Source organism: Quercus robur, chromosome 2 (genome assembly GCF_932294415.1).
Source record: "Quercus robur chromosome 2, dhQueRobu3.1, whole genome shotgun sequence".
Taxonomy (NCBI): Eukaryota; Viridiplantae; Streptophyta; class Magnoliopsida; order Fagales; family Fagaceae; genus Quercus; species Quercus robur.
Genome location: NC_065535.1, coordinates 21717006 through 21725762, shown reverse-complemented (window position 1 = coordinate 21725762; position 8757 = coordinate 21717006). Strand labels below are relative to the sequence as shown.

The 8757-nt window shown below is 32.5% G+C and overlaps 1 long non-coding RNA gene across 1 annotated transcript; it reads right to left on the bottom strand.

Annotated features, from left to right (window-relative positions):
- Nucleotides 1–5360: 5360 nt before the first annotated feature.
- On the bottom strand, nt 5361–6643 carry LOC126704290 (uncharacterized). The gene is made up of 2 exons (XR_007648174.1): nt 6582–6643; nt 5361–5642 (listed from the first exon to the last, which is right to left on the bottom strand). It is a non-coding gene; the product is annotated as an uncharacterized LOC126704290 (long non-coding RNA).
- Between the last annotated feature and the right edge of the window lie 2114 nt (nt 6644–8757).

Below are 8757 nucleotides of genomic sequence, written 5' to 3'. Positions count from 1 at the left end.
ATATATTTGTCAAAATAAACCTACACACATGCATAAACACATACATATAAATCTTAATATTTTATAATTTATAGATATATTGTATATAAAGTTATCATCTTTTAAACTTTAATGAGTATACAAAAGTTGTCTACTTTGATATTAGATATACAAAAATATCAACAAAAGAACTTAGTATCTCTTATGAAATTTATGCTCAATGTTAATCTTTCATAGAATAAATTTTTTTTACCATTTTCATAGTGAACTTCTTAAAATTTTCATTTCAATATAAATTACAAAATTGTCTACCAAAGTTAATAAAAAAAAATTAATGGAACCATCAAATTCTTCAAAAAATGAATGATTCAAAATTTTAATAAATACAAAGCACTTTTTACTATAAACAAAGAAATTGAGAAAAAATAAATTATATTGTCTTTATAACTATTAGATCAATTAGTAAATTTTTTTTTTTTATAAAAATATATTTAGAGAGGCGAACTTCTATTTTGTGGATAAATCTTTAGGGAGGCCAACTCCTATTTTGTTGATAAATCTTTAGTCAACATTACACGTACTATAAGAAATTTTTAAAAAGTTTGGGGGGCCATGTCCACCCAACATTACTGACTATCTCCGCCCATGTGTAACAGACTGACAGTTACAAAAACCAACCATTTTTAGTCAATCTCTTTCTTTTTCTTTTTAGTCAATCTCTCACTTAACGTCTTTGAATGGAATTCAAAACCGACCATTCAGTGGATTGACTTAAACAGTGTACAGCAGTCAACCAATATTTTCAAATAGGAAAAAAAAAAATCTTACTATAACAAAGATGTTTTAAATTTTTTATATTTCTAAGCAAAAATAATAATTTATGAAAACATGTTTTTGAATTGATAGGCCTTAAGCAACCCACAACTATCCGAATATGGGGTCCTTAGTTATTTGCTTAGTATCACCTCTTCCGCTATCTCAACTATAACTTTTGATGGTGCACAGTAATAGTAGTGTTAGTGCTCGCTAGGAAGAAAGGGCAATGGCATGAATACCCCAAGCATGACTATAAGTTTGCCCATTTAATGGCTCTCTTGGTCAGTTGGTCTTGGGTACTCCGTACTCTTGTTGTGGACCCATCCAAGAATATGCTACTAAATCAAAAGTTAGGATGGAGATTGGAGAATAGTCACCACTTGGTTATAGTTTCAAAACCCGCTCTTTAATCCATGTGTAGATGTCTAAATGGGGCGGCTAAATAATATATACCATTGATGCAATCGCTTAAAGTCTCAAAATAAATAAATAAAGCCCCCATTTGTAAAAGAAAAATAAAATTATATATATAATATATTTAATTATATATTTTAATTACAAAAAAAATTTTAAGTAATTTTATTGGTTAATAAAATGTATTAAAAGGCTCCATTATATCCTATAATGTAGAAGATTAAAAAGGAAAAAAAAAAATGTTATGCACAGCCCACAACAGTGACAAGGCACACAGCTTGATAGCACAAGACTACACAGTGCACATAGCACTGCACAGTCTACCCATAGCACTGCATAGTCTGCCCACAGGCCACAACACATCACAAGGCCATAAGCTAAGCCCATAGTTCACACTTCTGACTTCACAGCTCGCCCCCACACGCCACACGGCTACATTAATCAATAAGTTATCACATCTTTTTTTTTAATGCAAACTCTTACTTTATCGATTATTATAAGTTATTACACCAATTAATAATTTGTCGTATATTATATCAACTCATTTGTATTATAGTTATACTAATTTGACGTATAATTTGACGAATGGATCAACCTCCACTTATATATCCTATTCATGTTCTAAGCTAGATCCCTTATACACTTTTAAGGTGTTTTTTTTTTTTTTTTTTTTAACTTTTAACTAGTTACATATAAAGCTCATCTAATATTGAGACAGTAGCTATGTTTTGTTATCCCCACATCTTTGGGTAACATATTTTGGACTGGAATATTATATTGAAAACTCATAGTGTGATAGGATATGGATTTATCTGTTGAATTTACTCAAATCCTAAAAGAAGGAATGTGATTTATTAAAATTTTCTAGGAGTGTGTCATTTTGGTGAGCATATAGGAAAGCTCACCCACCATATATGAAAGTCAACCCTTGTGCATATAGATGCATATCGGTTTGCTTTAGTAGATGGCAATATCTTATGACTAATGTATATTAGCCTCATCACACGCATTCAGCATGTGCGATGAGGCTCTTTTTTTATTTTGAGTTTAATGTAATTTTTCAATTTGAATTTATCTATTGTTAGTGAGGTTACACAAGAAGAAATTTTTAAGAAGCTAAAATTTAGGATTTGAAATTGAGTAAACTACTGGATTTAGTGTGTGTACTAGTTTTTAGGAAAAAAAATGTATCAAACGTGCATGAGATATATTTAAATAAAGAGTGTGCTAATTTTTAGGAAAAAAGTTTCTCTGGTAGTTTTTTTTTTTTAATTTTGTTGAATTACAATTTTAACCCCATTTTTTTAAGAATAAGGATTATCTAAATAAATTAAGAGTATTTTTAACATTTTTTTAAGCCATAACTAGCTTTCTAAATACTCTTAATATATAGAGATAAAATTAAGTGCATACTCTATTGTAAGTCTCTTAGCTTGAGGGGAATAATCATCGACGGTAGAAATTGAGATTTGCAACTGTAGCAATGGCGGGGTTTTATCCCTAACCAGAAATTTAAAATTTTGCTTCAAGTTATGGTTCTCATAGGGATGTGTTAGGTCGCTTACCATAATTGACCAACCCACATCTTGAGTTGAAGAGATCCCTTGCTTACTTCTTAAGCCGAGAAGGGAGCAACGGTGGATTCTAATTATACAAAGTGTAATCTAGGATTGAGTTTTAACCAGCTATATAAGGTGTATCTTAAAGAAGTAATTCTAATTGCTCGAAGTGTAACACCAAAGAGGAAGAGAATTCTAATTGCTTAGGTTGTAATCACAAAGATGAGTTTTAACCACTTACTAGGGTAATGTAACTCTTGAAGGAGATTCACTCTCATTCTATTAGATCTATAACTACTCTATCTGATTGTGTATCAATTACAGAAGGAAAGTAATCCAGTAGGAATGTTGATATATGGCTTAAGTCATATCAAAAGGATCAATGGCCATCCAGGGGCTCTTTTTGATGAAGTTATTGCACAAAACGACCTGGTGACTAATCAAACCATGGTTATATAAGTTATAATATCACCCAATAGCCACAACTTGCTCAAATAAAGACAAATTCAACAAAGCTCAATGAATTGATAGTAACTAGACCAAGTTTTATTTCAAATCAAGAATCAAACATTATAATTTAGGCACAAAATTTATATATAAAAAATATATATATGAAAAATTATTATTTTATTATTGTTAACATGTAATAGATTGTGGGCTTTAGGCTCACCTTGTTTACTTGTAAAGCATACATACTTGTACTACACACTCTGTCTCCTATATAAAAGCACTCATGTATATTTTATTACTTGAAAAATACAATATTATTTTTTCAGTATTTTTAATATGGTAACAAAGCCATTACTATGACCTTTCTCTTAGCAGTCTTGTCTCTCTTGGTGTTACTCCACTCTTATCGCTTCCGCCGTCACAACAACTGTTGCAGCCATTCACCATTGAAACTCCGACATCTCTCAACCGTCATCCTTAGGTTTTGGACCTACAGCCACCGTCATTGAGGAGTCCCACACCACAAAGACCATTGCACTTACCATCTTCACCATGTATCTTGCTCCGATTAATTTTTTGCAGGTACCACTGTGATCATCTCGCCCCGATCTACTCAGTCGTGGAAATCTTGAAGTCATCAAAGCTTGTAAGTGCCCTCACGTGCCACCCAAAGAAGCTGCATCTTAGTCATGCGCCAGCCTTTGGTCCCTGCTGACATCATCCATGATGTCATCATTACCATGTCAGCCCTAGGTGACATCATCATTGTGTCATCTGCCTACATCAACCGCCACGTCAACAATTGACCATTGACTGTTGACTGTATCCAGTTACCGTTGACTGCTGCTAGTTGACTTTGACCATCTCCAGTTGACTTTGACTGTTGACTTTTTCACTGTCCAAGTGCTCTTTACTCAGTTTTTCGTGTAGATTTCATTTTTATAGTCTATTTTTGCATATTTTGCCTCTAAATGGATAAAAATGATATTTTTCTTACTCGCCCCATCAATGCTATATTGGAGGGGAATAAGAATGACTTATCTTGGTCTCAAGTTATGCGTAGTTTTCTTAAGGGTCACATGCTCTGGCAATATTGTGTTGGTACAATCACTATTCCTGTCAAGAAGGCAGTTGAAGAAGACACTGCCTTCATTTCCTCCATCTCCAATATGTTGGGCAGCTTTGATGATGCAAAATCTACATGAGATATGTTGGCCAAAAGATACTCCACTTCTCACTAGGGGTGTTCGCAATGCGGTGCGGTTTTGGGCTATTTTTAGCACCACACTTTGTGGTGTGGTTTAGTTAAAACCATAACTGCACCTCACCTTATTTTTCTCATGTGCGATGTGATGCGGTTTAAAGTTTAGCCAAAACCATAACCGCACCACATCTCATTTTTGCAGTCACATATGCGGTGTGGTATATAAGATGTGGTTTGAAGTCGGTATATTTTTCAAATTTTGGGTTTTTTCTACCTAGCACAAAACTATTTTTTTCCTTTGTTTTAGGCCAAGTTTTAAACTATTGAACTAGTTTTTCTTTTTTTTGGGTTGGTTTTCCTAATCAACACTTGCTAGGGTTATAAAACTTTTTTTCTTTTTGGAAAACTATGGTTATTAAATTATTAATAATATATTTAATATTAAAAATAAATAAATATATTAATATATAGAGAGTGTGGTGCAGTGTGGTGCGGTGTGGTGTGGCTTGTGAGGTTTTCTTATTATAAAACCCCAAACCACATTACATCATGCAATGCGATGCGGTGCGGTTATACCATTTTGCAGACGGTTTTGGTGCAGTTTTTGCGGTTTGTGTGCTTTGGTGAACACCCCTACTTTTCACAGATCCATGAAATATCAATTAATGGTTGAGTTACATCAGCTCAGGCAAGAACCAGGGCAATCTATCAATGACTACTATTGTCACGACCCAAACCTGTACTTCAAAATTTAGAGTATGACCGACATGTTAATATCAAGTTTACCTCAATACTAACACAAACCAACCTAAGCTGAAGGTGCTTGTAAAGAATTGTTTCTTGTATTCCTACTTATTTTCTTGCATAAAAACCAAAATATACAAATAATGATGAAAACCTTGAAACTTTATTTCATTTGAACTTTGCAAAATTACCACTTGGCTGAAACTTAAGGTATTCATGTAAATATTACATAACTAAACATTTAGCAAAAACTCTTATTTACAAATCCAACGCCAAAGACATACAACTAGAGTTCAAAACAAACTAAGGTTCCAAATTACATCTGTGCTCAAAGGATCAAGTACATATTGATTCCTCTTATACAACAAAAGAGCTAAACTACTATACAACAAAAAAACTATTCATTCTAACAAACGAGAATAACAAATTCCTTACTACCTCTAATACTCTCGCTGCTTCTAGGAAGAACCTGTGCACTGAAATATAATAAGGTGAGCTACGAAGCCCAACAAGGTTTTAAGCTCCATGGACCTTTAATAAAAATGCATGTAAATCAAATATTTTATGGACATGCCAGCTTTGATAAAATAGCCTTCATGCTGTTCATATTGTTTTTAAAATAACTTACAAGCTTTTAAATGAAAATACTTCATTTTCCTTTCATATAATAATAAAATGACATATAAGGAACATAAACATAATCCAGTAACCTTATTTTTAAAGAGACTATAAAATATTTTATCATAAACTTCTCATCAGACTTATAACACATTCAACGTACCTTTCTTATCATCATACTTTTCTTATAATTTCCAAATAACTTAATAGCTCATTTATAATACATATTAGTTAATCCAATTATAAGTCTGTCACAACTTAGGGAGACTTCCAGCATAGAGTACCAGGCATCCAGCATTTCCCACAGTGCTAGGTAATCCTAAGATCATATCAGAAAGTATCACCCCTTTCGGTGTGATCATATCATCAACCATGGGGGTCGGTTGACATCCTTCACAAGTTAGTTGTTCCCAACGAGGGCGGTTACAATAAAGTCTTCACCACTTATAATGGCCAATCAGAATCTCCATGAAAATACTAGTACTATAACCCTTACTCGCTAAATTCAGATCATAACAATGTTATAACCGAAAACTATATTTTTTTTATAACTATGCTTTTACATAATTATTTCACAATAGTAGCATATCCACTTTATTCTTAAATATTATGTTTGTGATATAAGTATTAGCATCAATATGCTAAAATTATCATATATTTAAGATTGAATAACTCACGAACATATATTTTAATTAAATCATGCTTATATGTAATATCTCTAATAAAAAGCTTTAATGCATAATAATTTTCTAAACAATCTTTATACTTATCAAACGCACATATCACATATCCCTTACCTGAAAACAGAAGACGCGAGAGATTTGTATAAGAGAAGCTTAAGTGTCCATGTTCTCGTCACCTAGATGAAAGACCAAAACTTATTACTAATAACTCTTCCTAAATATATAAACTTATACATCAATCACAACATAACTCTTAAACTCAAGAAAATCCTTAATTCTCATCACACAAGGTTCCCCAAAGCACATGATATATTCATCAAACACATTATGTACCTAAACCATAGAGAACCAAAGCATAAAATTTATCTATGATCCAAACATACCAAAGGATGAGCATACTAATTTATAGCTCAAAACATTTACCCTAACTTTAGAATTAAATTCTCAAAGTCAGTATTAACAATTACTATTTACTGCTCATTTTAGCAGCATATGCCTCATTTGTAAAATACAAATAGGTTGTCCATACACATCCAAACGTCATGCAATTTTACAGAATCACTCCCCTGGATGTCTAGTATATACCATATTCATTTCGGAGTCAAAGTATAAAACCATGATTTATTAAAAATCATACAAAATAAAATGCTCAAATTTGTCCTGACAGAATTTCATGCAACTTAGAAATTAAACCATTATTTTTATATTGATCCAAATGTTGTGAGACCACTTTCAATATAACTATGTGTGTCTTAGAATTCATAAAAATTACTTCTAGCATCCTAATTCACAGAATATGATTTAATACAGATTTTTCTTGTTGTAAACATCAAAATTGTCACAGTGATAACTTTAACCTGTTTTCTTACAAAATCATCAACATATAGCAATTGGCCTTCACTTCATGTTGGTATTTTTTATAACTATACTATACATGTTAGAATACATGAATAGGCATCTAAAAGACCATGATATCTTCAATCTTTCAAATAGCTAACACAAAACCACAAATTCAACTTCTAACAATTAAATTAGAGAACAAAGAAAGGAAACTAAACAAAACAATTACACCATCAAAAATATGCAAAACCAAATATAGTTTTATCTACTTACTCAAAAACTTTGAAACTGAAACTTTAGTGTTAGGCTCTTAATTTCTTCTTAGAGAGAGATATCTATGATTTTCGGTGAAAGAAAATGAGGGTTGTTGTGAGATGGTGTTGCCGTATAAGAACAAGGGAAGAAAAAAGAAATAAGAACAAAGAAAAAGGAATAGAGAAATAAGAATATGAGATGAACTTTCTAGTGCAACCAAGAAAAGATTAGAGAGAAAGATTTTTGTGGGGGCACGTGTCTTACTAAGGAAAGAAAATGTTATGACCCACCTTTTCAACTTTCAACATTTATAACTTTTCACCCTCCCATAGTTCTATATTCTAGAAAGGCCCAAATAATAAAACAACTATGCACAAATATCCTTACCTTAATAAAACTTCTTTCTACAACATTAAAAGAGCATATATCTTCTATAATATCACAATATCAAAGTTTTATGCACTTAAAGTAATTAAGATGATAACAAGCATATAAACCTATAAAATTAATTATGCAATTAGGTTGGGGTGTTACAACAATGATCAGCTTCGCTTCATTTGGGACCAAATTGACCTTTTTGATCCAACTTGGGCATGCTCAAAGAATGCTCAGCAATATACTACTTTTCAAGATGAATTTTGTCTCTATGAATTCTTGATGTCACTTAACAATGACTATGAGCCCATCCGAGGTCAGCTTCTTAATTGCAGTCCTTCTCCCTTTTTCGATATTGCTGTAAATGAGTTGGTTGGAGAAGAAACTCATCTTGCAACCCTTCATGCCTAGAATAAGCTTAATGTTCTGGCTATTACTCCCTTGCTCCCCCTACAAAGAAACCTCCGCAATTAGGGTTTGAGGCCTCTAGCTCTAGCAATCATTGCAAGCAATCCAACAAAAAGTTCTGCAACTATTGCAAGCGTCCTAACCACACTATTGAGACTTGTTACTATCGCAACAAATCTACTGCTGTTGTTGCTAATACTGAGTCTACTCCACCAATATCTTCAATCTCAATTAAGTCCTAGTCTCCTGGATCCACTATCAATCTCTCCTCCACTAAACTATAGGACATCATAGTTTAGGCTATTTGCATGGCTGGTAATGCATCTCTTTTCACTGCTATCTTAGTTTTACCCAGTAAGTCTCACTCTTGGCTTTTTGATTCTGTCTGTTTCAATCACATGACACCTCACTT